Here is a 10203-nt window from a genome sequence, read left to right as displayed (position 1 = left end):
ATCTTGCCTCATCTGAAGTGTACATATTGTGTAACCCAAAATAGAGTTTAAGTTTTGCTTACATAACGAATTTTTGTACATTTGGGAATATATTTTCCAAAAACTAAAATAAAAGGAAGTATACATTTTTGTTTTCAGTCATATTTTGATAAATTGCAGCACTTTGGTACCTAATTTCAATTCGAAAGTAATACTACGAAATTCGAAAGTAATACTTCGAAATTCGAAAGTAATACTTACTGCCTTCAATTTCTTTATCTATGTCCTGATATTTTCAGTTATACTTGAAAATTCAAACTATTTTTATCGGACAAATTTATTTTGTAATGCACACCAACCAATCCCCTTCCAAAAGAACCCATAATATAGTTTAGGATAGTTCTTTAGCGTCATATTTACCCTCAAAACTGACCTTAAATTGTCTGAATTTATCAAAGCTTACCTGGAATAAGTTTGAGTAGGAGATATCAAATCTGTACGTCAACCCCTGTTCCTTGTGTTGCAGTGTCTACGGGAGGTACAGAGTCTCCGAGTCCAGGAGGCTTCCGGCGTAAAGGATCAACACAGCGCAGAGTCAACTCAGTCTACCAGAGGAAATCAACGGCCTTCCTCGATGTGCCTGACCGACACCAGCAGCAACAAGAACAGGAGGATGAAGATTCTTACAGGCTCCGCTCATTCAGTTTTACCAGTAAAGGTCGGTCCAAATAATATTTTCAGAATCAGAGCTAAAGTTGAGTCCTACGAAGCTGAATGTATTTCTTAAATAATTAAATAAATTCATAAATACCAGCAAAAGTTAGGAGACTATAAACTTTAAGCTTTTTCACTCGGTTTCATTTGAAAAGGTTTCATGAAGGAATATCGCTAGAGCTATTTCAAGACAAATTTTAAGATACTCTTATTTATATTTAAAGATATTAAAATTTTATTGTGAGCGAAAGTTTTGAACAAACGTTTAAAGTAGTTTGTTTCTCTATCATTTTATTTTTTTATAAACTTTTACACAAAATATTTTGATAGTTCTCTTTTTGGTTGGAAAGATTTACCTTTTATGTTGCGAGAAGTAATTTACGACCATCCTTAGATATTCTTGCACCTTGTTTAATACAATACGCTGTTATAATGTTTCACAATGTATTCATCACTGAGTTAAATGTCCTTTTTTATTTTATTGATATGAGTAACTACTTTTATATTTTTAATTTATGATTTAAAAACAAAATTTTCTGTTGTACTTTTATATTACTCTCGTACAAATACTCTTTTCATTTTTACTTGGTCTAAAAAATATTTTTTTCAGTAGTTTTTCCTTATAATCTCATAGTATTTTTTTTTGTTGATCTTCTATTGCCAAAATAGCTGTTTTGGAAGTGATTTCCTATAACTAGTTTAATAGCGTTTTGTAGATATGATTCCCATTGTTATCAAGAGGTGATACATTCCAAAGCTTTAAGGTTTTAACACGGATATATGTACGATCTCATGCCTAACTCCTATAGGAGTGGTGAACCGGGGCGACTCCTTCAGGAGGCGGAGGTCTCGCAGTAATAGCCTCCTGCCGCCGAGCCCCTGCCCTGAGCCTGCCACTCTCTCCCCTGTCCCTAGTCCAGAGGTGGTCAGCTACCGGGTAGCCATGCTGGGGGCTCCTGGAGTCGGCAAGACCGCACTTGTCAGCCAGTTCATGACTTCGGAGTGTATCAACGCCTACGACCGCACAAGAGGTGAGGAGATCCCATTAATTAGTTCATTCTTGACGAGTTATATACTACAGAAGGATTTTCTTGCTCAAAGATTGTTTACGTTAAATAGGTAGTATTTTAGAAATTGTATTTAACCCCAATTTTGTAGCTCAGGATGACTTGATGACTCACATGTGCTATCCCTACTAAGTTAAGATGTACGTCAGGTTTAAATCAACTAAAGTCATCATTTGGAGGTTTTAGGTTAAAACAAATAAATATTTGTTTTATACCTTTATTTTGATTTTCTGATATTCCAAACGAAATATAATCACAATTACCCGCGGCTTCGCTTGCAGTTTATTTTGATATATGTTTGTATGTGTAGGCCTGCACTGTGTTTTTACTTACTTAGTATGCCTTTGACAATGCCGTGATCGAGCTAAACACCTGAGGCTAAGAATAGATTGGATTGATCAAGTTGTAAGTGAATAACATAAAATTTAGTTTCAAAATTTTGTGCAATATACGCGACAATTAGAGCTAAAAATTGGATCAAGATTAGACATAACATGAAAATTTTCCTGCTTTGGGATAAAATTACATAACACTTTCATATTATGTGCAATTTCTGTTTTGTAACTACGCGATTTTGCACAAATGTATGTTATATTCTTGTTAAAAAATAAGCAATCCATTTGGAAATGTTATATTACCCATGGATAACACTATTCTCACATGGTTGGAGTTGTTATACACTGCACGTTTATATCGACATCTCAGTTATGTTATACACTTAACACTGGCATAGCGTTCAACTACAATCAACTTAGAAGGTTATACAATTTTCCGTACTGTAACGCTGTTGCCACGGATTAAATTTGTCAATTAGCTTTTGTCTGCGCTTTTAGTGTAATCCGTCTCTTCTTACTATGTTATTGGTATATACATTTCCTGCAATGTAGAGGATATTGTGTTCATACTGTAGTTATTATACTCTAAATCATTAAAATTGTTTAAAAGTTTTTTATTATAAACTGAGATGTATCTCAATGCTTCTTCAAGCGGTTTTTTCAGCTAGTTTATTGATCAATTATCCCTTCAACTCTATCATAACTTTTATTATATTTATATTTTCCCAATATATATATATATATATATATATATATATATATATAACTAGATATGAATATGGGGTTTCTAGGACACTTTTGGGACAGACAGAAAATCAATGTAAAATACTGTCCATTGAACCATAAACAAATCTGAGAAATCAAACAGGAAATCACGAATGTTAAATAACCGAATCTATAGCTGTTTTACTGTTCATTGTAGGCTTCTAATTTCTTAAGCTGTTTTAATGAAAAAATCCAGAAATCTTAATGAAAAATCTATAAACGGAAAAAAATGAAATTTGCTAACAATCACTCGAGAAGTCGGGGAGAATGTGAGTAAAACCGCATTCTTTTCACGAGGTTCTTCATTTACTTTCTCCAAATGTACTATAAAATCATCAAAGATTTCAGGTTTAAAATCGTAGTCAAATTCAATGTCCAAATAGTGAAAGATTATAGGTAAAATCTTCTCATAATAAACGCGTGTATTTAAACCTACAAACCTAATGTATTCTTTGAAAAGGAAAATAATTTTTTCAACGGTTCCAAGAGATAAGTAAAAATTTTTATTCTGTTTTCTAAATTCTGTAACAAATTGTGTTTTTTTTTTACCTCCATATTGCAATTTTGTAAGCAGATTATTCAAATGTGTTAGTTTATTTCGAAATTTCTTAGGTTTAGGTCTTTCATACAAAATTAAATTACAATCTCTACAAACTAATCTTTTATCAACAATTTCTCCTCTATTACAACACTTGTAACAGTTGGCATTATACTCTTCCATTTTTACAAAAAGAATAAATGGAGATTATGGAACTAACTCTGCCGAGATATAAATTTTTCAGCGCAAATGTTTGTGTTTATATTTCAACTACCGAGATAAAAAGAAATGATTTTATTTTATTATTTAACTATTTAGGATATTTTGTCTATGATTACAAAGATTATTCCGGAAGAAATCGTGATTTTTCAGTGGCGAAAGAGTATATTTTTAAAGTTTTAGAAGGAATGAAAGAGAACAATATGAACATCATCAATTACTGAATTTCTCTAATATCGTTCTTAATCACGTCATATGATAAAAATTTCTCAGAAACCACAACCACATAACAAATCGCGTTTTGTAACAGCATTTTGAAAATCCATATTGATAATTATATCGTTCTTTGAAGCAGAAATATTTGTCAAACTCTTTGTTGTATCAATGACATAAATAGGTCTATTCGCTAAAAATTCTTTAGGATTATAATACATTTCCATATTTTTGTAGTAAACTTTCTTAAAATCTTGATACATCTGATACATGATTCTGAAAAGACCTCCTGAAATGTTTAAATTTTGTAATTCATCTGGATAATAAGAACCGTTCAATTTTACTCTGATATTTTTTACATTCAAACTATCAAACTTTGAAGGATTTTTCTCTTGATTATTCTGTCTATCTGTTTGAAAACCTATAATAAACAAACTTAGGATTGAAGATATTTCTATAAATATTTGTGATATCGAACGAATAACTTGTTCCGGAAATACCTTTTTGCTCAATACATTGCCAATCTAGAAAATTAAACATAATGTTTTGAGATTTTGTAATTTCATCAATCAACTGAATTTTACTCGTGGTTTTGTAATAAATCATCGGAACTCTAATGAAAAACTCGTTAATTGTAATATTGCCATCAACAGGCATAACATTTCCAGTTGCAGTCTTCAGAATCACATCATCGTCTTCAGCTCTTATGAGACTAATGTAAAATCCACCTTTATAGATTGGAAAATTTACATTTTCAAAGAATCCTAAGCCGAAATGTGCTAAATCACCGACCGCTTCAAATTGTCCAAATTTAAAAGTTGATTCAAAACTGTTTGAAAATACATCACTTTTGGAATAACAAATGGTTCCTTTAATAGTGCTTAATTGGCCACAGTTTTCGACTTCTTCTATCAATTTATTGTGTTTTCTTACTTCAATCTTAGAAAATAAAAACGGTATAAAATTATCGATTAATCTAACATTATCAGTTCCAAGATATGCTTGACCATCTTGTTTTGTTAAAGTTCCAGAAATATAAAACTGGAAGTTAGACGAGCAAAAGTTATCTCCAAAATCAATATTAAACTCAGTTCTTTTATTCGGTTCATTCAAATGTTGTTTACTAATTGGATAGAAATTTTTAAACTCCGCCCTTTCAATATCACTAGCATATTTTCTGTAGTCCGCCATTTAATAAGAGAAAATTTAAACATCATGTATAAGAAAGATATCATTTTTTCATCGATCTAATGTACGTTTTTATAAGAAAAGATATAAATTTTAGTCATTTTTAATGATCTACTTCGTCATATTCGGGATTCTCTTCCTTAAATTTTGCGATCTCGGTCACATATTTCAATACAATTTGCACAGGATAGTAACCGCTATCTATAATATTGTTTCCAATCAACTGTATCTTTATTTTCATCCAAAAATTTTATACTCAAGTGTTGATAGAGACAAAGAACAGACATATGATCTTTTAATTGATAATGTATATTTTCTTGAATGAACTCTGGGGACAGATTTTGATATTTAGCAATGTTATACCAATTCAATTTGTTTACGTATAATCTCATCATATCTTCGGATAATTCATATTTTTGAGAAATATCATCCCAATGTTCTTTTTTCAAATCTCTTTCGTGTTGCATTATAAAAAGATCGAAAGCACTGTAATGTCCCGCCATCTCTATTTATTAAGAAAAAATTTCAAGTTTTTATAAATTGGCTCTTTTTAGCGTTACATTCAGCACATTTTCCAGAAACTCTTTTAACTCCATTGATATTTGCATAGTATTTTATATCACTTGTTGCAGTTTTTTCTTTACATCTCACACAGTATATGAGCGCCATTTATATAAGGAAATTTTATCATCCATAAAATCCTACATGAAGACCTATATCTTCCAAATCTTCCTCGAACTTATTAATTTTTTCTTCTAATTTTTGAAATTTGACAGCATAAGAATCATTGTATTCAACAAATTTATGACCAATATTCTCAAAAGTTTTCGTAGCATCTAAACTAAACTTATCAAAAGAATCTTTAAAATTAGTAAGTTTTTCATTAATTTCACCAACATCGTCTACTGATCTTCTATTTCTGGCTTCTAACTTTTCATAGACTTCTGTTGTAAAATCTTTAACATGCTGTTTATGATTCTCATAATTTTGTTTTAGTTCATTAAACATTTTAATAGGATCTTCTAATTGAATCATTACAACAACATCAAATGGATTAATTCCTTTACTAACACTGCTAATTCTTTTTCCTTTAAAATCTAAGGCATTTTTAACATTCGGATCATGTAAATCAACAATATCGATGTTTTCTGATAATTTTAGAGGTTTTAAAATTTGTTCTTTAACAACAACATCATGTTTGTCAATACCAGGTCGAACACCGACAATTCTTTTTTTATTAGCCAAACTAACATAATTCTTTTCAACTTTGATCGCTTCAGTAATTTTATCAGCTTTTTCGATATGAGACATTAAATTGGTAAATAATTTTTTTACACCATCATCAACTTCTTTTTCCAATGTTTTTATTTTATCAGCAACTTCATTTGAACTCATGAAATTTGCAAGTTTGTTATCATATTCTGCTTTAAAATCTTCAATCTCGACAGCAAACATATCTGAATCTGGAAGGTTTTGTAATAAATTTTTCTAACTTGTTATCAAACTCATTTCTCAAACTATCAAAATTCAAACTATTATCTACATTTTGAATAATTTGTGTTCCAAATACGTCAAAAATATTTTGTGAATCCATATTTATTAAGTAATAATTTGTTAACAACTTCTTTAAAATCTTTACCATCACTCAGTTCATTCAACACAAAAACACATAAATGACCACAAATTGGGGGATCTTTATAGTCTTGAATCTGAGAATCATTGTAGTAGACGCTTGATTTTTTCAAATATTTAATCAATTCTATAGGTGGTTTGTCCTCAATTCTTCCATACGAATCAAAATAACATGCATTCTTATCATTTTTATAATAACAAATCCAATGTGTTCCACTTCCCATAATCGAGTCTAAATTCACAATTCCACATTCAAATTTCTTAACTTTTTCAGGTAATGTATCTCTCATGAAGATTCCTCTAAAATGTTTAATATTTTTGCAGATTTCTTCCAATTCCCCGAATGTTAAAGGTTTAAATTTTTTTTTCAATGTTTGATTTCACGTAATTCAAAGTTTTTTTCATCTAATCCAGATCCTGTAACATCTTCCAACTCTTTATCTAACCAATTTAAAATGTTTCGAACAATAGGAATCACATCTTTTTTAACGATTGGAGCAGCTTTACGAACATAAGGAACAACATTTTTAACAACTGGAATATTTTCTCCAAAATCTAATAAATCTTTCAAAAGTCCACCATTTTTGAGTTCTTTCAACTGATTATAAGAAAATTCTATTCTGGTTCCTTTATGTTTTTCTTATGTTTTTCGAGTTTATTGTATTGTCTATTTGTTAAAAATATCTTATCTTCGCCATTTTTTAGTTGATCTATTTTAAATTGAATACTAACGGGTATTTTCTTCTTAAAAGCGGATTTTATTTTTTCTTTCTGATTTTTGCTGAAATTTACATTCACCTCCATTTATATAGTTAAAATTTCAAGTTCTCTTCGATTCCCATTCCTAGTTTTCTCTTCAAAAACATTGCTCCAGCTGTTGGAAGCGCAACAAATCTTTCACCTAAACTAGCATCTTTTGATAAAAATCTATCCATTGCCTTATCTTGCAAAACTTTATCTGCTATATGTCTGGAATTTGTGTCTCTATGTTTTGCATAAAAAATATCGTGTTCCATAGCAGCTTGATCTAATTTATTTATACCAGGATCTCCTCTTTTTAGTCTTTTTTCGAGTTTTGTGCCAGGCCCCAGATACTGATAAGTTGGTACGTGTAATTCAAAAGGTAAATTGTTGATAAAATCATTCAAAAGTCCACTACCCTCAATCATAGATGAACTTATTGCCGGCAAAATTCGTTTTAAATATTTAATTCCATCAGGTGTTTCAATCATTTCGTCAAGTTTGTTCGAAATAAAATCTTTAATTGCTTTCTTTTCATTCAAAAAATTGTTATTTCCAGCCTTCTCTTGAGCATAAATATAATTAATAATTCCATCGAGTGTTTGTCAAATCGTTGATATATCTGTACTCAATCTTATTATCACTGTATTTTCTTACACCTGATCCTTCGATTCGTTTTTCCCAAATTGGTTTAATCAAATTGAGATATTTTTTACCTTTACTTGACTTTGGTTTCTTAGTTGATGGATCATTATTTTTGTAAATTGAATCAGATTTCCATAAAATTTCAGTATACTTTTTCAAATCTTCTTCAGAATATAAATTATCTTTTGGAGCGTCATAGTCTGTTAATAATCTCCATAAACCTTGAGTTCCTTCATATGTTTTTTCATTAATAATGATATCATTATGTTCAAAATTAACGGGTAAATTTCCAATCATAAAACTTCTCTTTTTTCTGTCCCAATACAAACCAAATTTATCATCCTTTGCTCTAGGAAGAAATTTTTTACCAATTTCACCAATTATTATATCCGTTGTTCCAGGACTTATTGGTTCAACTATGGTAGAGTCTTCAATGATTCGAGGTCTAAATGGTGTCGACGATGGTAATTTTGGCAATTCAAACTCAGATTCTGGTATCGAAATATCGGCAAACTGTCGTACAACTGGAACCAAATTCATTAAATTTTGATTATCGCTTAAAACATTTTCAATTTTGCCCTCAACATTTTTTATTGCAGAAGTTACAGGTTGATTAATTTTTTGAATAAATTCTTGTTCTTTTTCATCAATTCGAATCTGTTCTTTAAATTCTTTGATTAATTTCTTTTTCGATTTGATCAAGATTTTTCGCTTCTTCTGAAGTTACGTTCGCCATTTATTTAGGAAAATTTTGAAACGTGAACGTGAACGAGAACGAGAACGAGAACGAGAACGAGAACGAGAACGAGAACGTGAACGTGTAACGTAAAACGTGAACACGAAGCGTGAAAACGTGAACAGATTTACCGTTTTTCAGTTGTTTTCATAATGTAAATAAAAAGTAAAGATAATGTAAAAATAATTGTAACAAATATTTTATCGAGTAAATTTGTCAGACCACTGAGCAGCATTTATATTAGAAAATTTATTCAAATATTTGCCATTTTTAGGCTTCAAAGTTAGATTAATAGTTAAAAATCCGTAGTCTTCCTTCCAAATTTTATCACACAACTCAATAAAGTGGTTAAAACTCATATCAGAACCAACATAATTGTTGTAAATCTTTCTCGAATAGTGATCGTCTTGCTTAAAAAACACACAACATATTCAAATTATTTCTAATAACTTGTTTATCAACCTTTGAAAAGCATTGAGAAAGATAGATACAAGAGATATTTTTGTGACGAGACATTACGAAATATTCCTTAATAACGTCCTGATTTTCCAAAATACAATCATCAAAAACGATTAACGAATTGGGTTTACATTCGCTTAATGGAACTATGTCCTCAGAAGCATTGTAAAAATGTGATATTTCTTTGCTTAAGTTCTTCTCAATATTTTCAAATCTTTCTTGTAATTTTTTATAGGCGTCTTGTTCTAAAGATTTACTAAAAACATACAAATTGGAATAAGGAATCAACCTATTGTAGATAAAATTCAATAATAAAGTTGTTTTTCCACATCCACTTGAACCAACAATTAACAATCTGATTGGTTGATCTTTCTTATTTTCTTCAAACGTTTGAAGTTTTATCTGATCTTTTTGCTTTAAAAATTTCTCCATTTAAATAGCGAAAATGAAGCTGTTCAAGTTGACTTCAGCAAGCTCTCAATTATTTTTAAACTTGGAACATCCTATACACTTAGAGGAAGAATCAAATTATTTTATCGGTTTAAGCGGTTTTTATTCTGACAATTTTGTAATAAATATTAGTGAAAGTTCTCCTTATTGTATAGTATTTAGTGAGAAGAACATAACAAAATATTATGGTTTAAACAAAGGATATTATACCTTCGATCAAATAAAAAATTCCCTTAAAAATTATCTGAAAACATTCAAACAATCAGATAAATCTTTAAACTTTGACGAAAACAAGTTTGAAATGCAAAAAAATTATCTCTCTAATAAAATTCAAATAAAATCACCAGTAAGAATAATGTTTTCAGCAATTATTGCAGATTTATTAGGGTTTGTTCAAGAAACTATTGAGCCAAATCAGGTATATTTAGGAAATAAAACGCCAAAATTTAGACCGTTTGATGTAATTGAAGTACATTGTAATCTCGTTGAACCTAGTTTTGAAAATCATACCGAACATTTACA

General features: G+C 29.9%; 1 pseudogene; it reads left to right on the top strand.

Moving 5' to 3' along the window:
- Positions 1-505: 505 nt before the first annotated feature.
- The window catches only part of LOC124372436, a 31119-nt pseudogene continuing 21421 nt past the window's right edge, over positions 506-10203 (top strand).

The sequence above is a fragment of the Homalodisca vitripennis genome, unplaced genomic scaffold, assembly GCF_021130785.1.
Source record: "Homalodisca vitripennis isolate AUS2020 unplaced genomic scaffold, UT_GWSS_2.1 ScUCBcl_3209;HRSCAF=8585, whole genome shotgun sequence".
Classification (NCBI taxonomy): Eukaryota; Metazoa; Arthropoda; class Insecta; order Hemiptera; family Cicadellidae; genus Homalodisca; species Homalodisca vitripennis.
The sequence above is the reverse complement of the archived record's forward strand: the minus strand, read 5'-3'. Positions and strand labels throughout refer to the sequence as shown.